The 22,936-nt window shown below is 39.9% G+C and overlaps 2 protein-coding genes across 9 annotated transcripts in view; one reads left to right on the top strand and one right to left on the bottom strand.

Annotated features, from left to right (window-relative positions):
- Positions 1–22,936, top strand: part of frc (fringe connection) — a 292,532-nt gene that overhangs the window by 149,965 nt on the left and 119,631 nt on the right. The gene's annotated exons all lie outside the window — the stretch shown is intronic.
- LOC137634148 (molybdate-anion transporter-like) overlaps positions 1–22,936 on the bottom strand; it is a 91,662-nt gene that overhangs the window by 61,755 nt on the left and 6,971 nt on the right. For 2 of the 8 annotated variants that reach the window (XM_068366391.1, XM_068366387.1), the window contains exon 2: positions 12,437–12,540. The exons of 2 other annotated variants lie outside the window; for them this stretch is intronic. The gene's annotated coding sequence lies outside the window, so the exon portion shown is untranslated. Of the gene's footprint in view, positions 1–12,436; positions 12,541–17,779; positions 18,207–22,936 lie in introns of those variants that run through there. 4 more of the 8 variants (XM_068366392.1, XM_068366388.1, XM_068366394.1 and 1 more) reach the window with 4 other exon arrangements.

Here is a 22,936-nt window from a genome sequence, read left to right as displayed (position 1 = left end):
ACATTCCTATACTCATTATGGTGCCCATCAACAACAACTCTTTGAGATCTATTAGGTAAAAATTCAATAATAATGCTAAGAAACGACTCGCCCACTCCCAACTATTTAAGTTTGAAAACAAGGGCCTCATGATTGACATGGTCAAAAGCAGCACTAAAATTGAGTCCAATCATACAAACTTCCGGACCACAATCAAGGGCTTTCTGTACAGCATTGGAGATTGTAAGGGCATTACATGCTCCAAGGCCTTTACGAAAACCAAATTGCAAACTAAGGAACAGAAGGTTACCTTCAGCAAACCTATTAAGACGTTTTGCCAGAAGACATTCAAAAACTTTAGATAATATGGGAGTTATGGAAACTGAGCAGTAATCAGTTGAACTTGAGCTACCACAAACACATTTACAAGGAGTAACATTACCAATTCTCCAACAAGAGCTAAAAGCTCCTCTTCTTCCTAGCTTCCGCAAAATAACAGATAACTTTGGAGCTAAGAAATCTGCGGTCTTCATAAAAAACAAAGGAAAAATACTATTTGTGTCTAAACCTCCATAAGCATCAAGGTCCATCAACAGAGCTTTAATTTCACGAGATCAAAAAGCTAAACTAGTAAGTTTAGCCTCAAGAAAACAGGAATGAGGAAGTTCGAGTTTCTTATTACTCTGTTTACTGTCAAACACATCAGCCAAAAGGGTTATTTAAATAACTAGAGAACAATGGTTTCATTTTGGAGTGTCTTTCTCCTAGAAGAGGTCCTTACCATAGTTAAAGAGTTTCTTCCACCATTATTAAGAGGAAAGTAGCCAATGACTATTTTGTGTGTGTCAGCAAATATAAAATGAACTGTAACCCGAGAAAAGGAACCAATGTAGTACTGTCTGGACAGTCAAGGGACCCAATAACTCTCTAGTGGTAGTATCTCAACGGATGGCTGATGCCTTGGCCAACCTACTACCTACTACATTGATTTATTTTACATTTGAACAACCGCAGCAGTTAGCTATCAAGTGAACGTAACTCTCAAAAACAAGAATTTTAAGAGAATAGAATAATCTTCCTACATCCATAAAAAAAATTCTGTGGCCGGCTTTTATACTAGTTCCAGCAGACATCACAAATTAAAATTTTAATAACCTAAACCACAAAGTATAAACACCATTTATGAATTGCTGGGAACTAGACAAACAAATGATCATGGTATATATAACAAGAGAACTAGAAGGCAATTAAAATATTATCCAACATCGCATATAAAGTTGCCATCAACCACAAGGTAGCTTGGTGCTTGGAGGAGGGGAAGCCATTTCACAAGGAAAGTAAAGACAAATTATGTACCTTGGGGGTAGACATCAACATTTAAACAGCTTCATGAGAGAATCAACATGATCATTAGGGGAGTTTCATTGAAATAATTAAGTCTAACAGTTAGTTTTATAAATAATTAGTTCTGAAAGTGGCTAAAGAAATAAAAACCTCTTCCTACCTCCAAAACCAACATTACATGAAAAAACCTGCTTTCCATCCATGCATTCACAGTACCTGATGCTAATAGTAAAAGCCAATTTGCTGATGCTAAAATGAAAACTGTTTTATCAGTGAGATCATCAAAAACAAAATTATAATAATAATGCTTCTTATTTCTATACTCGCCTGATGATCATATTAAGAGTAAAATCTAAACCTTTTAAAATTTTCCCATTTTCTTTCACTTCAACAAATACATGCCCTTAACAAAGGATTAGAGACCTATAGTGGTAAGTGGTAGAGAGCCCAGGTTGCCGTGTGAGGTAGACTAGTCTCTAGCAAGGAAGTTGACATTATCCCTCCTTTTGATACCTCGATTCAATGTAAAGGTGGTTGGGCATTTATGTGAACATCAGGTGAGTATGGAAATACGAAATTTTATTATTATAATTCTTTTCATTTTTATGAACCTCCAGCATGACCTCATGCAACCTACAAAACAACACATCAAATATCATATTGTCACAGCTGACTCCAAACAAACTAGCCCACGAATATCAATTATTCCATGATATGGAACGAACACGAATCTACCAGAAAGCCTCCAGCCTACGGGCATCTTCCTTTCACATGGTGTCTAAAGAAGACAGCACATGGTGACCTCCCATGGAAGGCATGAAAATGGACTTACGAGAAACACAAGACAACCCAGAAGATATTTTTGTTTAATCTAGAATGATGGCACTTTATCTTTAAATCAAAAACTAATATTGTATAGAGTATTGAAAGCTTTTATTTCAGATGATTCATATGGTTCTACAATATTCCTGTATATAAAATATATTCCAAACATTTACCAGGAGTATAGAAACACACCTGGATTCTAATTGTATACCTTTGTAGATGTAAATGTTTCCTTCTACCTTTCTGCTCACAAGGAATGCATGCATATATATATATATATATATATATATATATATATATATATATATATATATATATATATATATATGATTTCTTAATAAATTAGTTAATACCAGCCACCATTTCCATCCAAACCATGACCAGCAAAGGCACAACTAATTGCTGACAACTCTAGTGTTGTCTGATTGATTGATTTGAGGTTTTCTGGTATCCTGATATTCTAGTGTTATCTGTCCATTCCTTGGTTGTTGTCGTATGCTATGACCGTAGTGTTGTTGCTCATTAGCACCACTGGTTGCCCTATCGAACTGTTAGAACGTTCGCAGTGCTAGGGATGCTGCATGCATTTCCCACAGGTTGATATGCAATTGCCTTTTCTACAAACCACACCCCTGAAGCGACTTGATTCCTAAGGTGCTCGCCCCTTCTTGAATGAGTCTAAGAACAACAGCATCTCAAAAGGTAGGGAAATTGAGTGGAACTCCACTGTTGCGATTTTCATCATTCAGCCACCAAGAAAATCTTCCCATACCTCTTGCTCAACTGGAACAGGATGGACATGAAAATCACTGGCTGCTGATCAGTGATGTTTCTGACACCACTGAAGTGATTGCTGGTGGAAACATCCATGTGGATCAAGACTTACCAATGAGGAAAAACGTCCTAGATGACATTACCACCTCCGAGTAGGGAGTCCTCAACTGAATGGGAATGGGAGCGTCCCCTCTCAGTCTACTAATGCAATTTTATGGAGGAAAAATTAACTGTTGGGATGTCTATTAACATGTCAAGGTACTTCTTCCTCTACTTGGGCAGGAGACTCAACTTTTTCCAATTCATTATGATCCCCAGGTTACAACAAAATGCTACAAATTTTTAATACTACACTATTTGTATTTTTCCTAGCTATACAAACCTTGGTCATTTATATGGGGTTTACTCTTAAATCAATTTACTGTTATTATCATTATTACTATTATTATTATTATGATAAGCTAAGCTACAACCCTAGTTGGAAAAGCAGGATGCTATAAGCCCAAGAGCCCTAAGAGAGAAAAATAGCTCAGTGAAGAAAGGAAACAAGAAAATATGATATTTTAATTATAAAATAAATTTTTGAATATACTTACCCGGTGAATATATAATAGCTGCTACTCAGCGGCTCGACAGAAAACACACTCAAAAACTCGCGAGCGATCGCTATGAAGGTTGCGGGTGTGACCACCAGCGCCAACTATCGGCCAGATACCACTCTTGCATGTAAACAAACCCTTCAATTCTTCTCGTCCCGCTGCGTCTCTATTGGGGAGGAAGGGAGGGCCTTTAATTTATATATTCACCGGGTAAGTATATTCAAAAATTTATTTTATAATTAAAATATCATTTTTAAATATTTAACTTTGCCGGTGAATATATAATAGCTGATTCACACCCAAGGCGGTGGGTAGAGACCAGAGTTAATTAAGTTTACAGCGTATAAGCTAAGAGTTTTTGACAGTTATCAATATAACAAAACCAAAATATATAGGTACCTGGTAAGGAAGTTGACTTAGACGATTACTCTGCCTTGTAAGTCTGTCTTCCTCACGAAGCCCAGCGATCCTCTTAGGATGCTGAAAGACTCCCAGGAGCTGAAGTATAAAGGGTTGCAACCCATACTAACAGGACCTCATCAAACCCCTAATCTGGGCGCTCTCAAGAAATGACTTTGACCACCCGCCAAATCAACAAGGATGCGAAAGGCTTCTTAGCCTTCCGTACATCCCAAAAAACAATATTAAAAAACATTTCAAGAGACAGATTAAAAAGGATATTGGAATTAGGGTAATGTAGTGGTAGAACCCTCACCCACTACTGCACTCGCTGCAACGAATGGACCCAGTGTGTAGCAGTCCTCGTAAAGAGTCTGGACATCTTTTAAGTAAAATGACGCGAACACTGACTTGCTTCTCCAAAAAGTCGCGTCCATAATACTTTGCAGAGATTTATTTTGCTTGAAGGCCACGGAGGTTTCTATAGTTCTAACTTCGTGCGTCTTAACCTTAAGCAACCATCGGTCTTTCTCATTCACGTGAGAATGAGCTTCTCGTATTAAAAAATCTGATAAAATATGACCAAGCATTCTTTGACATAGGCAATGATGGTTTCTTAACTGAGCACCATAATGCCTCAGATTTACCTCGTAATGACTTAGTACGAGCTAAATAGAACTTAAGAGCTCTAACAGGACATAATACTCTTTCCAGTTTGTTGCCTACAATCTCTGATAAGCAAGGAATATCAAAAGATTTAGGCCAAGGACGAGAAGGCAGTTCATTTTTTGGCCAGGAAACCAAGTTGAAGTGAACAAGTGGCTTTTTCTGTAGAAAAAACCGATGTTCTTACTGAAGGCATGAAGTTCACTGACCCTTTTAGCCAAAGCCAAGCACACTAGGAAAAGTGTCTTGAGGGTGAGATCCTTCAGGGAGGCTGAATGTAATGGCTCAAACCTGTTTGACATGAGGAACCTTATGACCACGTCTAAGTTCCATCCAGGAGTTGCCAAACGACGTTCCTTAGAGGTCTCGAAAGACTTAAGGAGATCTTGGAGATCTTTATTGTTGGAAAGATCTAAGCCTCTATGTCGAAAGACCGAAGCCAACATGCTCCTGTAGCCCTTAATCGTGGGAGCTGAAAAGGGAGCGAACCTTTCTCAGATGTAAAAGAAAATCTGCGATTTGGGCTACAGAGGTACTGGACGAGGACACAGATGCTGACTTGCACCAGTCTCAAAAGACTTCCCACTTCGACTGGTATACTCTAATGGTAAAAGCTCTCCTCGCTCTTGCAATCGCACTGGCTGCCTCCTTCGAAAAGCCTCGAGCTCTTGAGAGTCTTTCGATAGTCTGAAGGAAGTCAGACGAAGAGCGGGGAGGCTTTGATGGACATTCTTTACGTGGGGCTGACGTAACGGATCTACCCTTAGAGGAAGACTTCTTGGAAAGTCTACCAGCCATTGAAGTACCTCGGTGAACCACTCTCTCGCGGGCCAGAGGGTAGCAACCAACGTCAACCTTGTCCCTTCGTGAGAGGCGAACTTCTGCAGTACCTTGTTGACTATCTTGAATGGTGGGAATGCATATAAGTCCAGAAGAGACCAATCCAGTAGAAACGCGTCTATGTGGATTGCTTCTGTATCTAGGACTGGAGAGCAATAGATTGGTAACCTTTTGGTCAACGAGGAGGCAAAGAGGTCTATGGTGGGTTGACCCCAAGTAGCCCAAAGACTCTTGCCCACGTCCTTGTGGAGGGTCCATTCCGTGGGTATCACCTGACCCCTCCGACTGAGACAGTCTGCCAAGACGTTCAAGTCCCCCTGGATGAATCTCGTCAACAGGGAGATGCCTCGATTTCTTGACCATAAGAGAAGGTCCCTTGCGATCTCGAGCAGCGTGAAGGAGTGTGTGCCTCCTTGCTTGGAGATGTACGCCAAAGTTGTGGTGTTGTCTGAGTTGACCTCTACCACTTAGTTTCGTAGAAGCTTTCGAATATCATCAAGGCCAAGTGGACTGCTAATAGCTCCTTGCCGTTGATGTGCATGCTCTTCTGACTTGAGGTCCACAGACCCGAGCATTCCCGACCGTCCAGGGTCGCACCCCAACCCAAATCCGACGCGTCTGAGAACAACACGTGGTTTGGGTTCTTGACTGCTAGGGATAGTCCCTCTCTCAGACTGAAATTGCTGTCCCACCATTTCAGGCATGCCTTTACTGGTTCGGAGACTGGGAATGATACCGTCTCTAACGTCTTGTCCTAGTTCCAGTGAGAGGCTAGATGGAACCGGAGAGGCAGAAGGTGTAGTCTCCCTAGTGAGACAAACTGCTCCAGGGATGAGAGAGTCCCTACGAGACTGTTCCAACTCCTGACTGAACAAACGTTTTCTTTTCAGCATTAGTTGGACTTCGAGCAGGGCTTGTTCTATTCGGTGGCAGACGGAAAAGCCCGAAAAAAACTGGACTGCGAATCTCCATCCCCAAATATAGAATAATCTGGGATGGGATCAGTTGGGACTTTTAGGTTGACCAAAAGTCCCAACTCCCTGGCCAGACTCAACGTCCAATGTAGATCCTGCAGACAGCGAAGACTGGACGATGCTCTGAGAAGCCAGTCGTCCAAGTACAGGGAGGCTCGGATCCCCGATAGATGGAGGGATTTTGCCACATTCCTCATGAGCCTCGTAAACACGAGAGGCGCAGGACTGAGGCCAAAGCACAGGGCTCGAAACTGGTACCCCACATTCCTGTAAACAAACCTCAGAAACGGTTGGGAATCCAGGTGTATAGGAATGTGGAAGTATGCCTCCTGAAGGTCGAGAGAGACCATCCAGTCGCCTTCCATAAATGCTGTCAAGACAGCCTGGTAGACTTCATCGTGAAGTTTGTCTTGACAATGAACACATTGAGCGCACTTGCCTCTTACGTACTCCTGCAGTGAACATGGCTGCCAGATCATTGGAGCCATCCCTGAGGGACTTGTTCCTGCAGAGAACGTGGCTGTCAGATCATTGGAGCTATCCCTGAAAGCCTTGTTTATGCATGACATAAATGTACAGCAAAACTTCAAACGCTCGAAAATAGCTCTGAAGTCGACCTGTAAAATCTTGGAGCGTCTCATGGCCAGGCGCCAGGGAGAGTCTATGAGGTTTGAGAAGTCTATCTGGGCAGAGGCAGGAACTCCCAAGCCGAGAACTTCTCTCGTGTCATATCAGACTCTCGCTCTATAAGCCAGCTTAAAAGTAGGGAAAGCAAAGGCTGTCTCCCCCAAACTCCTCCTGGTGATAAACCAATCACCTAGCAAATGTAAAGCTCTCTTAGAAGAGCGAGAGAGCACTAGCTTATAAAACAACGGCTTCGAAGTAGCTAGGCCTAGTGTAAACTCTGACGTTTAGGCGAACGAGGAGCAGCAGTTACAAAAAGATCCGGACAAAGATCCTTAAAAATCAGCATGATTTATTTAAAGTCCATAGAGGGCTAAGCAGCTTTAGGCTCCTCTCCGCCTGACAGAGTCCTCAAGGGAATATCAGTAGGAGGGGGAACAGCAACTTCCTTATCTGAAGGAACCTTGTCCGACAATAGCCGAGTCTCAAGCAAGGGAGAGACCTACCGTGGTGGCAATGCTTTACAAGCAGAGTCCACACGCACTGGTGCATTAGTAGCGGACCAGGACGCAACGTCATGTAACTGCTTAACAGTCTGTGAACTGTCAACAACAACAGGTGCGGGAGGACGCTCGGCGTCCACTCGAGACTGTTTTGACTGCCTAGTCTTAGCAGTCAAAACAACTCTAGACTGCGGTAGTTGACGCTCAGCGTCAAAACAAGTCAACTCCGCTGGCTGGCGAACGTCCTGAACGTCAACAGGAGCATTAGGAAGCGGCCTAACGTCCAAATGCGGCTGAAAATCAACACGTGACCGCATCGAGTGAGGCTCTACATATCGTGACTGACGTGACTTAGCTACGCCAACGTCAACAGGACGCACAAAGGTTCGTTTGGGCGGGTGAAGGCCAGGATCTCGATGAGATAAACGGCTAGGATCAACGTGAACCTTATCGGCAGAATAGTCTTCCATAAGAGAGGCAAGCTTATTCTGCATGTCTTGCCGTACAACCCATTTAGGATCAACGGGAATGGTTGCGGTAAGAGACGAGGGTAACGTCTGTGACTGCAAAACCTTGCCTACAAAAAGACTCTCGGAGTCTGTGTTACGCTTTTGTTTAGGCGGCGAGCAGTCTTCCGATGACTGCATAGGGTCAGAGCTGTCCTAATAGTTAAAACCAGGACGCTGGACCTGTCCTGAAAGGACTGACTTTCGCTTAAAGGGCCTCGAAACCTTGTTCCACGGTTTCTTATGCGAAAAGCCTTCGGATGACGAGGAGAAAATCGTCTCTCTCGCCTTATGGTAGGGGTGATCTTGGTGAGATACGCCTGATACCATAGAGGGAACGTCTGTTCGCTGATCAAGGCCTCTCGAACCCATAAGTCGTACGACATTACTTCTCCCCTGGGCTTGGGAGCTTGCAAGAGGTCCCGGACTAGGCGAACGACAGGCACGAACAGACGAACCCTCGGTCGCAACACTGATAACACTTTGCGCAATATCACTTTATCACTACGATTTTCTGTTTTGCACTTATTTCACAGAAATCGAATTTTTTAACAATTCACATTAGGTATGAATAAAACTGATTTCTACCTGAAGCACGCAATTCTACCCTCATCAAAAGGTTATAATTGCGAAATCAGTCGTATAATGTAAGCACATTAATACCAGCAAAAAACAGTAAACATATTTTAAGATAAAAAGATCAGTGGCTGGGGAAGAGACTAAACACTAGTTCATTCAAAACTACGTTTTCAATCTCTCACCGTACAGTGCCTTGGGACGAGAATAAAAACTAAAAACGTTTTATCCTTTCTCCCCGTACAGAGACTAGGGACGAGAGTAACTCGAGAACAACGTTACTCGCTTGGGACGAGATAAAGATCGGAACGTTATCTCTCCTCTCTCTCTCTCCGTCTCTATCTCTCTCTCTCTCTCTCTCTCTTGATTTCGCACCGAAGAGAAGAGCCCACTTACGTTTCGTCAAAAAACAGGTTATTTGACCAAAGGAAAAAACTGAAAGGTTTTTCAATTAAAAAGTTCCTTTAAAATAGAATTTAAAACATTTAAGCTTTGAAAGAAGAATGAACAAAACGTCAGAATCGATTTACTCTTTCTGCAAAGTGAAACCGTGATACTCTCTCTCTCTATCGTAACGATAGAGCGCAAACTGCGTAGCATAAATAAACTAAACGTTAGTTCATCTTTGAAACAGTACGAAGACTATTCAAAGAAAATCTTTCATAAAATATCTACTAAAAAATATTCATTTAATAAGTTTTAAATCATTAGCTCTGTAAAAGTTATTTACGATTGAAAGGGCTCAACGTTGTTTAACTTAGGTTTCCAAGTTAGGACCGCCTACTCTCAGGAAAGGTCGCATATAAACAAATCATTAAAATTTATCTTGATGTTTATTATAAATGGAAAGCTAATTGAAGAGGCCTAATAAAGGCGGGTGAGATATAAAATATATAGAGGAAAATCTATAATTAATTTATAACGTGATAAGATAATTGCTAAAAGCCTAAACACACTTCCGTACTAAGGGAAGGGTCGGCCATTTAAAAGTCAAGGAAAGTCCAAAAAACAATCCAAAGTCATCAAAAATTAAATCTATCCAAAAACGAGTTCAAGATTTAAGTTGAAGATAAAACACCTGCACTGCGAAAGCTCAAACCAAAATGAAGTACTTCACCAAATATGTTGAGAAAACTCCAGGTTCTACAGCGAGTAATGATACGTCTTGTCATCAAGGTCGACAGAGAAGAATTGAAGGGTTTGTTTACATGCAAGAGTGGTATCTGGCCGATAGTTGGCGCTGGTGGTCACACCCGCAACCTTCATAGCGATCGCTCGCGAGTTTTTGAGTGTGTTTTCTGTCGAGCCGCTGAGTAGCAGCTATTATATATTCACCGGCTAAGTTAAATATTTAAAAAAATAAACTTCAAGAGAAGTAATGAACAGGCAAAATAAAATATTTTAAGAACAGTAACATTAAAATATATTTTTCATATACTATATACAGTAAACTATAAAAATTTAAAAAAAGACAAGAGGAAGAGAAATAAGATAGAATAGTGTACAGTACCTGAGTGTACCCTCAAGCTAGAGATCTCAAACCCAAAACCGTGGACGACCATAGTACAGAGGCTATGGCACTACCCCCAGACTAGAGAACAATGGTTTGATATTGGAGTGTCCTCCTCCTAAAAGAACTACTTACCATAGCTAAAGTCTTCTACCCTTGCCAAGAGGAAAGTAGCCACTGATCAAATACAGTGCAGCAGATAACCAATTGAGTAAAGAATTGTTTGGTGATCTCAGGGCTGTAAGGTATATGAGGACAGAGGAGAATGTGGAAAGAATACACCAGACTATTCGGTATAAGTGTAGGCACACTCTCTAGTGGTAGTACAGTATCTCAATGGGCAACCTACTATGACCAAATAAAAAATAATAAAAGGTGCCTTACTGGTAACTGTATAATAGGCTACTAGGTAACTCCACTGCTGAGCAGTGTCACAACCTGCTGCAAGGCAAGCTTCACTCTATCTTGGTCAAAACGTGATGGATGGATGAAGTGGGACCTTTGCCTAAATGACTTGGGTTTGTATAGCTAAGAAAAATACAAATTGTATTAAAAATTCTCTAGTTATCCTATGTGGATACAAACTTCTGCGTCATTCATAAGGTGAGTCTTCCTTAGTTGGGAGGAAGTCTTTGTCAAGAGGAGGTCACCTTAAGCTGTGACAATCTGTAATTGTCTACTAAGGTTACCTCCCTGGGTGACAGAGAACCACAATGAGTTCGAGGTATCCTGCCCACCAGCGAAGCCCTCCTTACTGGTGCACGATAGGTTGACGCATGCCTGGGCGATGTGTGAGAGGTTGAGGCGCATCTGGGTTGAGTGAGCGTTAGAGAGGCACGAGTGAAGTAGCTTCCATGTTCCCTCTCCCTAGGAGGTTGAACGTGCATCAGCGCAGTGAGTGGTGGGATAGCGCACTTTGGATCACATGCTAGCTCCATAGCAGGTAAGGAGGAGGCAGGCAAGCAACCTTGCGAGTGCGCTCAGATGTAAGTGCGCTTTTTCCTCTTTGAGCATGATGATGACTCAGCAAGCACTCAGGTGATAGTGCACGCTTGTTGCAGATCTTGAAGTTGCACTGAAGAGCTAGAGCGCTTAGACGAAGGTACACTTCCTCATTTGTGATATTGTGTAAGGGAGCGCTCTTGAAGTGCCCATGTGTTGCATGCACACTGAGGAGCAAGTGCAAGCTCCGAAGAGCTAGCTCGCTCAGTTAAGGTGAGTGAATATGATAGCTCACACCAGGGACTCTTGTAGAAGTATGTTTCCCAAAGGAAGGGCGCTCATCATGTCTCTTTTGGCAGTCTCAAGAGGTGGTCGAGAGACTGAGTTGGAGGTGGTCTGCTTCAGAGGCATGAGTCTGAGGAGGAGAGATTTTCTCCTCTCTACTCTCAAGGGAGACACGCTGATGACGTCTCTTGCAAAGGCAGCAACAATCTCCTGTAGTGACTTCGAAGTGAGCACCTCCACTAACCACTCCTTGGAAGGAGGACCTTGCAGTCCAATGGAGGGCCACAAAACATGAAGGGCCTCATCCATCTACAAAACAGACTCCACCAGGGGTAGAGGCCCTCCCATTTTGCTAGGAGAAACAGGAAGGTCTCCCTGCCCAAAGTTTGCCTTAAAGGTGAAGGGTTACTACTCTTACCTGAACGACTTCAAGAGAAAACCGACTGGGAAAGGTCAGTGGGAAGCATACCGGGGTCAGAGGGAGATATTGAAATTTTTTCAACTTCGAGGATGACCCTGAAGGCAGAAAATCCCTTTTAGACTTCTTCTTCCTCCTGACATATACACCACCCAATATGAGGGTGGATACTCCCGACACTTGTTACAAGGAAAAGCCTGACTACGCGAGTGTCCTCTGCAGGCAGGACACAAAAGGTAGGATCCGTCTCCTTCACACTTATGAAGGTGCTGCACGCCAGACATTTCTGCGTCTTCACAGCATCCCCACTGAAGAAATACACATTCGCTAACTGGCTGGAAAGAAAATAAAATATATTAGAATATCCGCCCAAAAACTTCCAGCCAACGGGAACGTCTGTTCTTAAACACTTGTTTACACTCAGTTATAAAATCTTGACTGCTCTGTATTCCAGTTTTGCTGTTATGTCTCCTATGTAAAGGACAAAGGTTTATATTTGTACAGGAACAAAATACAGCCTACTGCATACTACATGGGTAATTATCTCTATAACAGCAAATTTCTGGTTAGATTGAGCTTGATTTTCATGTTCAAAAAGACTAAATGATGAAATAAAATAAAATCCAGTATCTGCCCCTGATCAATACCAAATAAATATTGTAAGATACATGCCTTATTTAAGCCACTATCTGCTTACACCACTTGATAAGCAATACTATTTTACTCCTCCCTCTGGTCCAGTAAGATGCAATCCAAGGTTAGGTTAGGATACAACTCTGTAAATATCAGACCACTGCTTTAATTATGAAGCAAGTACATGCCTACTTTGGACCATCAAACTCAAATGTCAACATGTCAAGTTTTAACTAATTTCATTCCAAATACAACTTCTATAAATTATCATTTCAATATCTATCACAAATTAGGAGGAATGGTAGTCAATGTTGTTATTAAAAAGCTGTTAAGTTAGGATATTGTTTGTTTGAAGGTTGATAAAAAATCAAATTGAATTAGGATGTCCCAGTACATTCAAAATTGAAAGCAAAATACCTGTTATTACAGGATCCCAAGGTCATGTGAGATCTGGCAAACTAGGTTATTATAGATGAAGATATATCCCAGTATTTAACTCATTTTTCTTTCCAGCCTAAAACCCTGTATTATACTAAGGTTTGCAATTATTGTAAGACTGAGAAGAGGGGGTTGTAATGGGTCAACCAGACACATGGGTAAATCTTTACCTATGCACCATCCGCAGTAAACAAAAATTTTTAAGTTATTTGTATTTTTCCTAGCTATACAAACCTGAGTCCTTTAATCCACAGACACTGCTTGGTGGCTTGGAAGTCCCCTGTAACCCAGACTGGAAGGTTCATTTACTTCCCTGGAACTGACCACCTCTTGATCTATGGAGAAGCAAAGCGATGACCTCAGGCAAACCCCTATCTGACTTCATATGGATGAAAGACTGATAGAACCCGGGCTGTACATGCACTCATGTCCCTGATCAAAACTGGAGATCACTTTCCTGGAAGGGGACGACATTTGGAAATAAATACCAAGTATGATGATTAATGAGTTGGTATAAGATCCACCATCCCCTTGCTCATTAAAGGGGTTGGGAGATATTTCTTTTAACTTAAAGAATGGAGCTCTGAAATGAAATCTCCCAGCATCTGGTCTGACTATCACGTAATATTTTGAAAGCTTTGTTCCCAAGAGGGGGGAGAGAAGAATGAAAGAAAAGATCCAGTCATACTACCGTATATTCCAGACTTACATCTCCACAGTATGCATCCTTGTCCCGTGTTGGACCTGGGCTTGTTACACAACTACTTGAGCAGCTCCCAAAGGTCCAAGGACAAAGGTGTTAAAGGACTTGTGGGCATATTCCCGCAAGTAAAAGGCTGTGAAGGTGGTCAGACTTTTCCAGACACTGGTCTTCAACACTTGGCCCATTGATAGGTTTCTCTTGAAGGCTAGGGTGAGGCTAATACCCCTGACCTTGTGAGCTCTGGTCCCAAATATGGCTGGCCATCCTGGATTTCTTTGACCTCTTCCTTTTATTCTTAAACATCTTAGAGGAAGAGTCAGATCAGAGTTGGAGGAAGCGGAGGATGAGGAAGAATAGGGAGCATGCTTCTTCCTCTTCCTAGCCCTTGCTCTTGGCTCTGCAAGCAGATCGATCAAGGTCTGAGTGACCACAGACGACTGCACTCCCCCAGGGGGGAGAAACCACATGGATTGCTCCAACAGGAACCACAACTCTGAGACAAACTGTCACAGGGGAGGGGGGTAGGCATATTAACAAGGCCCTACGACTAATGTTGCGAACGGGGCTGGAAGCACTGATACAGAGGAAGCCGGAAACAGCCTGGACCTCCAGGCACAAGGGTCAAGGTAACAGATATGGGAAAGGTGTGGGAATAACTGGGGCTGGATCGGGGATCGGGGGAACTCTGGGAACAGGGATAACGCTTAACTTGGCCTTCTTACATCAACTTATGGGGGGTTATGTTTTGTAGGTAGTAGGTTGGCCAGGGCACCAGCCACCCGTTGAGATACTACCTTTAGAGAGTTATGGGGTTCTTTGACAGGCCAGACAGTACTACATTGGATCCTTTTCTCTAGTTACAGTTCATTTTACCTTTGCCTACACATACACCAAATAGTCTGGCCTATTCTTTACAGATTCTCCTCTGACCTCATACACCTGACAACACTGACATCACCAAACAATTCTTCTTCACTCAAATGGTTAAACACTGCACTGTAATTGTTCAGTGGACACTTGCCTCTTGGTAAGGGTAGAAGAGTCTTTTGCTATGGTAAGCAGCTCTTCTAGGAGAAGGACACGCCAAAGTCAAACCATTGTTCTCTAGTCTTGGGTAGTGCCATAACCTCTGTACCATGGTCTTTCACTGTCTTGGATTAGAGTTCTCTTGCTTAAGGGTACACTCGGGCACACTATTCTATCTTATTTCTCTTCCTCTTATTTTGTTAATTTTTTTTTATATTTTATATAAGAAATATTTACTTTAAAGTTGTTACTGTTTTTAAAATATTTTATATTTCCTTATTTCCTTCCCTCACTGGGCTATTTTCCCTGTTGGAGCTCCTGGGCTTATAGCATCCTGCTTTTCCAACTGGGGTTGTAGCTTAGGAAGTAATAATAATGATAATAATAATAATAATTGTGCTTCCTGGCACTGGAACCTTACCTGCTGGGCTGGGAGCCACCTACCTTACCAAACTTTCCAGCCTTTTTGGACTTAGAGGGGGAAACCATCGGGGTTCCTGACACTAGGGAAACCACCACATCCTACACGACTGGCATAATAAGGAACACTTGGGACACTTAGACAGGAGGAACCAGTGGAGAAGTAGCTTTGCCTACTAACTCCCTCAACAAAGTCATGGAGGGCCTACCTGAAAGACTCATTATCAACAGCATGTATCGTCACGTGTAGAGCTTCCAGCCTTTGAAGGGTGTGATGAACGCTAGGGGTTTCCCATACAATGGCAAAATAAAAAAAAACTAACTGACATAGATCTGAGGGCTCTAAGCCCCTGCAGCTTACTTCCCAGGAACCGATCCAAAGGCGTATGCATAGGAGCGATAGGAGCATCTGCACCCCCAGAGGAAAGCGAAGCAACAAAAGACTTCATCGGAGTCTTCTTGGGTGTTACCAAGTCAGACCGCAACAAACACTTTGCTTTCTTCTTCCCCCCACAATGCATATGCCTGACACTGCACCGGAGGCCACCACTTAAACTCAGCGCAAGGGGATGATTGCAAACAATCCTGCCCCTTGTAAGATGCACAGAGGAAGTGTCAATTTACAACAGTATTAGCCATGAACTAGTTGCAGTGTCCACCCTTCCCTTGCAAACATGAACTTCTCTCTTCCATTCCATAACTAACAACCGCAATCACATCATAAAAAGAAAGAGTTTTGTAACGAGATGACTGTACACGTCAGTTGCAGAAACTAAAGTTCAAAAGTGAAGGCACTCCAGCTAGATAAGGGGTGGGGCTCCTCGCCCCACACCCTTACAAGCTGGTTAACCACCCTTTATCCAACTTTAACAACCATCTTCAGCTTACACTGAAACGATCTCCCTATTTAAGGGACGAGGATTTGTATGCTGCATGGGAACCAATCAAAATCCAAAGTCTTATCCCCTACCTAACCCAACCTAAATGTTGTGTCCTTACTCATTGGGAAAAGGGTGGGCTCCAACTTAGTTACTATAACTAACCTAGAACACTGCTTTTTCTCATGGAATATCAAAGTATCTGTGAATGGTAAACGAGAAAAGGTATACCAGCTTACATGACTAAATTGAATATCAAGGTCATCAAAAGCATATCTGAAACAATCAGAGAAACAACAATTTACATCTATATTGCATTAAAGTAAACTGGTTTGTTTTCCTCCAGCCAATTGAGAAGAAATTTCAAATCTATCCTGCCTTTTAATCTGTGGTTTTTTTGGCTACAGCTAGCCTCTGTAATCAGTCTACTGCTTGGGAATTTGTGAACTGTACTTTGATATCAGAATTCTCTCAACATAAAAATTCGACAAGTCAACATACTTCATCAATGGAATTAGGGACGAGATATTCACATGATTAATTACCAAAAGCACCAAATCTCGTTTCTCACGTAGGTCCATCAAAATTTGATAGATATTTAAAAAGAGCATGTTAGAGAATTAATTACATATAACTTGGTAAATTGAGGTAATGTGTAGGTACTTGGGTCAAAATTTTTGTCCACCAAAATACTCGCCCAGTTGTTAATGCCAGTAGCGCAACATATCCCGATTACAATTATAGAGGAACAAAGAAATAATGTTTAATCGCGAGCGAAGCAAGCAACAGTGGACCAAAGACCAACAAGTAAATAATGGGTAATGTGTAGGTGGTCGGGTCACCAATTTTTTTGTCTGTCAAAATACTCGCCCACTCAGCTAATGCGAGTAGCGCAAATTGCACTGCATGCTGGAACAGAGGAGCAATAAAATAATGTTTAATTGCAAGAGTAGTAAGGACCAGTTAGTGAATAAATAGCGTTACCACATTAACCAATATACACGAAGATACAAAAAAAATATGGGTGACAACGATAGAAAGGATTCTCGTTTTCTATGCAAGCAGCATGCCTAGTAACCCGATGATCTACACGCGTACCTGAATAATTAGTGTTAGTTTGATGACCAACATACTAGGAGATACTATACACTTATTAGTGTGAGATGACGACAGACACATATATGGAAGATTCTCATTTTCTATGAGAGCAACAGGCCTCGTAACACAATGATTTACACACGTACTGTGAGCTGCATTTAGACTTTCAATTGGAAACAGTATCTTTATTATTAACATTATGATATTTTTCAAGTTTGGACAACCTGAATTGAAGTATGTACTGTTAATCAGTGAAGATCAGTTACCGTATAAATCCATGTGTGAAAATAAGAGGGGGTTCAGATTTCAATAACCGGGGTGTATGTATGATAGCAGCCACCTGTATGAACTATTATGGCTAACTCACAATACAGCAGTGTAAGGGGGTTGCCGGGGGGGGGGGGTGTCTCTCTCTCTCACACACACCGTTAGGTATGTAGGTAAGGCTACGGCTTGCAGGTTAGGTTAGGGGGGAAAGTTTATGTTAGTTGATGTCCATTTTTAATCCACAAAGGGAGGAACTTTGTACTGTATAATAAACGCATGAATAACGGACTGCTGTTATACATAGGCTCCCAATTACTAAAATAATTATTTACTAGGCTCACAAAGGAAACAATAACCTTTCAGCAAATATAACCAGTATTTTATCTGAAACATCAATGATTGTTCACACAAGAAAAAGGAAATAATAAAGCTACCGACTGTGAAAGCCACAGAACTTTGACATTTGTCATGCCAAAGTAATAGGTTTGTCTCTCCAAATTTATCATACACCTAGACTAGGGTATGGGACATAAAAATACAAATCATACTAACCTCAAGTTCTATTGCAAGTAGTGTATTGTAGCCTAGGCCTCAGGACCTAGGCCTTCGTACAGGTCTAATCTGGCAAGAATATTAGGATTAACTTCTAATTTCGTTTGCATTCGGTGGAAGTAAAAGTGTCAGTGCCATGGCTCTTGTAATTATAAAGCAGTACCACTTGCGACCGACACTGTAAATTCAGTAATAATTTGCCACCTCGACAAGGAAAGTCGGTGGCCTCCTGCAAATTGCCTAGGTGATGATATTGTTATCGCTCACTTAACAGTTCTAAATTTTTCGTTCGACGTCTAGTATAATTTTATTTCCAGTTTTGATTAACCTGCAAATATACTATGAGAAAAAGTAATATTTTAAAACTTAATTTTGTATCTAAATTCATTTGAGATGTAAAATTCCAATCCATTATAGCTTGATCGTGGAATTAAAGTAACGAAGTGAAATGAATTTTTTACTTCTACATGGAAAGTGTACATGTAAACAAAGATAGATTCTTCTTCTTTTCCTGATAACGCAAACACACTCCCTTTGAGTACGTCGGTGGGTGAGGTTTCGGCGATAGCGTTGTAAAAATTAAAATTCGTGCCGGCGATGTTTCTGTTTTATTAATCGTGATTACTAAGTATTTTTATTTACGTAGAATGTATTTTATGTGTTTTAGAATATACTTTATATAATCATATAAAAATTGTTTATGTGACAGATTGATAAAACGTAGGCCTGTCATCTTATACCAACAAAACAGCTGCCAAAGACTGACAGCTGCCATCTATCATATATTTATGCATGCATGATCTAAAAGTAAGACGTCTGGGTTATTTATTATGAAGAAAAGTGATACAGTTTAACTAAACTAATTCCATATAGATTTGTCTATTTCTGGTTAAGCAATCAGTTATTCTAAAGTGTTGGGTTGTGTATATAGGTCATGCTTATATAACAGATATCTCCAGTATCTTTGAATTATTTACCTCCGCCAATAAAATTGGGAGGAAATTATTTTCGCATCTTTTTGTTTGTGAACTTCCTGGCCACAATTACATTCGTAGAGTACTAAAACTTTCGGAGATTAATTTTTATGTTGAGGCGTGGAATGATTTAATTTTGAAAGTCCTAGGTCAAAGGTCAAGGTCAACTGACATAGGTTGCCGTTGCGGCGGTCTGTACTCCTAGAGTGCTTTCCTATCTATTATTATTATTATTATTATTATTATTATTATTATTATTATTATTATTGATGTTGTTTGTATTATTATTATTATTATTATTATTATTATTATTTCTGTTGTTATTATCATTATTATTATTATTATTATTATTATTATTATTATCATAATTATTATTATTATTGTTGTTGTTATTGATGTTGTTTATATTATTATTATTATTATTATTATTATTATTATTATTATTATTATTATTATTATTATTATTATTATTCCACTGTGGCCCTAAGGCCCAACATACATTAAGGCAAGAAACTGTGTAACCTTGTAAAGGTGCAGTGGCTTAAACCTACCATAAGACTGCTCGGGGTTGGTGTTGGAATCCCTATAACCCTTTGGGAGCCATAAGCTTGTGGATGGTACTAATCAACAGCTCTTTATTCTAAGGAAATGATCTCTTACTTAAAGTGAAGATTACATGTTCCTTTATTTTATGGTAGCAATCTCCTTTGCATTTAACTCAAGATTACCCATTTATTTATTCTATGGTAGTAATCTTCTTTGCCTCTGAGACAAGATTACCCATTCTTTTATTCTGTGGTAGTAATCTCCTTAGCATTTTATTCAATAATATCAATTTCTTTATTCTACTGTATGGTAGCAATTTCCTTTGACCTTAAGAGAAGATTACCTGTTCATTTATTCTATGGTAGCAATCTTCTTTGACTTCAAGTCAATATTACCAATTTCTTTATTCTATGGAAGTAATCACCTTCGACTTTAAGTGAAGATTACCTATTACTCTATTCTATGGGTAGTAATCTCCTTCGAATTTAAGTGACGATTACTCATTCCTTTATTCTATTATAGTAATCTCCTTTGCCTTTAAGTCAAGATTACCCATTTCTTTATTTTATGGTGATAATCTCCATTGCCTCTAAGTCAGGATTATCGTTTCCCCTATTTTATGATAGTAATCTCCTTTGCCTTTAAATCAAGATTACCTGTTTCTTTATTTTATGGTAGTAATATCCTTTGCCTTTGATATAGAATTACCAGTTCTTTTATTCTATGTTAGTAATCTCCTTTGCCTTTATTTCAAAATTACCCGTTCCTTTATTCTTTGGTAGTAATATCCCTTGCATTTAAGTCAAGATTACTGTTTCTTTATTCCATGGCAGCAATCCCCTTTGCCTTTAAGTCGATATTACCCATTCATTCATTCTATGGTAGTAATCTCCTTTGCCTTTAAGTCAAAATTACCTGTTCCTTTATTCTATGGTAGTAATCTCCTTAACCTTTAAACCAAGGATACCAATTTTTTTCTATTTTATGGTGGTAATCTCCCTGGCCTTTTAGTCAAGATTACCCATTCCTTAATTCTATGGTAGCATTCCCCTTTGCCTTTGAGTCAATATTAGCCGTTTATTTATTCTATGGTAGTAATCACCTTTGCCTTTGAGTCAAGATCAGCCATTTCTTTATTCTATAGTAATAATCTCCTTTGCCTTTAAGTCAAGATTACCCTATTCTTTATTGTATGATAGTAATCTCCTTTGACTTTGGGTGAAGATTACCCACTCCTTTCTTCTATGGTAGCAATCTCCTATCCCTTTAAATGAGGATTACCCATTCCTTTATTCTATGGCAGCAATCTCAATTGCCTTTAGGGCAAGATTACCCATTCCATTATTCTATGGTAGTAATCTCCTTTGCCTTTATGCCAAGATGACCCATTTCTTTATTTTGTGATAGTAATCTCCTTTGACTTTAAGTGAAGAGTATCCATTCCTTATTTCTATGGTAGCAATCTCTTTTGCCTTTAAGTCAAGAATACCCGTTCCTTTATTGTATAGTACCAATATCCTCTGCTTTTAAGTCAACTTTACCCGTTTCTTTATTCTGTGGTAGTAATCTCCTCTTACGTTAAATCTAGATTGCCCGTTTTTTTTTTATTCTATGGTAGTAATCACCTTTGCCTTTAAGTCAAGATTACCCATTTTTCTATGGTAGTAATCTCCTTTAAATTTAAGTGAAGATTAACTGTTCCTTTTTTTCTACGGTAGCAATCTCCTTCGCCTTCAAGTCAAGATTACCCGGTCCTTTATTCTATGGTAGTAATCTCCTTTGCCTTTCAGTCAAGGTTACCTATTTCTTTATTTTATTGCAGTAATCTCCTTTGCATTCAAGTCCAGATTACCTGTTTCTTTATTCTATGGTAGTAATTTCCTTTGCCTTTAGGTCAAGATTACCCGTTCCTTTATTATATGGTAGTAATATCCTTTGCTTTTAAGTCAAGATTACCCGTTCCTTTATTCTATTGTAGCAATCTTCTTCACCTCTAAGTCAAGTTTACACGTTTCTTTACTCCATGGTAGTAATCTCCTTTGCTTTTAGGACAAGATTACCCATTCTTTTATTCTATTGTAGCAATCTTTTTTGCTTTTAAGTCAAGATTACCTATCTCTTTATTTTATGGTAGTAAACTCCTTTACCTTTAAAACATGATTACCCATTTCTTCATTCTATGGTAGTAATCTCCTTTGCCTCTAAGTCAAGATTACCCATTTTCTTAACTCTATGGTAGCAATATCCCTTGCCTTTAAGTCAAGGTTACCCAATTTTTTATTCTATTGTAGTAATCTCCTTTGACTTTAAGCCAAGGTTTCCTATTCCTTTATTCTTTGTCAGTAATCTCCTTTGCCTTTAAGTCAAGATTACCCGTTCCTTTACTCTATGGTAGCAATCTCCTTTGCCTTCAAGTTAGTATTACCAATTTCTTTATTCCATGGTAGTAATCTTAGTGCTTAAAGTGAAGATTACCCGTTTATTCATTTTATGGTAGTAATCTCCTATGACTTGAAGTGAAGATTACCCATTCCTTTATTCTACGGTATCAATCTCCTTTGCCTTTAAGTCAATATTACCCATTTCTTTAGTCTATGGTAGTAATCTCCTTTGACTTTAAAGGGAAGATTACCTGTTTCTTTATTCTCGGGTAGTAATCTCCTGTGCCCTTAAGTGAAGATAACATGTTCCTTTATTCTATGGTAGCAATCTCCCTTTCCTTTAAGTCAAGATTACCTGTTACATTTTCTATGGTAGCAGTCTCCTTTGCCTTTAAATGAAGATTGCCCATTTCTTTATTTTATGGTAGTAATCTCCTTTGCCGTCAAGACATGATTTCCAATTTTTTTATTCTATGGTAGCACTCTCCTTTGCCTTTTAGTCAAGATTACCCATTTCTTTATTTCATGGTAGTAATCTTCTTGGCCTTGAAGACATTATTTCCCTTTTTTGATATATAATAGCAATCTCTTTTGTCATTAAGTCAAGGTTGCCCATTTCTTTATTCTCTGGTAGTAATTCCTTTGTTTTTAAATCAAGATCGCCTGTTCCTTTATTCTATGATAGTAATATCCTTTGCCTTTAGGTCAAGATTACCCGTTCCTTTATTCTAGGTAGCAATCTCCTTTGCCTATAAGTGAATATTACCCGTTCCTTTGTTCTATGGTAGTAATCTCCTTTGCCTTTAAGTCAAGATTACCCGTTCCTTTATTCTATGGTAGTAATCTCCTTTGCCCTAAGGTCAAGATTACCTGTTTCTTTATTTTAGATAGCAATCTCCTTTGCCTATAAGTGAAGATTACCCGTTCATTTTTTCTAGGTAGCAATCTCCTTTACCTATAAGTGGAGATTACCCGTTCCTTTGTTCTATGGTAGCAATCTCCTTTGCATTTAAGTCAAGATTACCCGTTCCTTTATTCTATGGTAGCTTCAGCTTAGCTGTGACGACCTTTTGTTTCATAAAGAGGAATTTTGAAGATCAAGAATTCGGGTTATTAATATTTCAGCTTTGAATAACTTAAAAACACAGTAGGGCCGTACAATAGCATGTCGACGGCCGTAGAGTGCCCATCTTTATATCAATTATGTCAAAAAGGACAACTGTGTCAACATTTTATATCGATGAGGGAAATTTATT

The sequence above is a fragment of the Palaemon carinicauda genome, chromosome 44, assembly GCF_036898095.1.
Source record: "Palaemon carinicauda isolate YSFRI2023 chromosome 44, ASM3689809v2, whole genome shotgun sequence".
NCBI lineage: Eukaryota > Metazoa > Arthropoda > Malacostraca > Decapoda > Palaemonidae > Palaemon > Palaemon carinicauda.
Note: the sequence above shows the minus strand (reverse complement) of the source record. Positions and strands in the feature narration are given on the sequence as shown.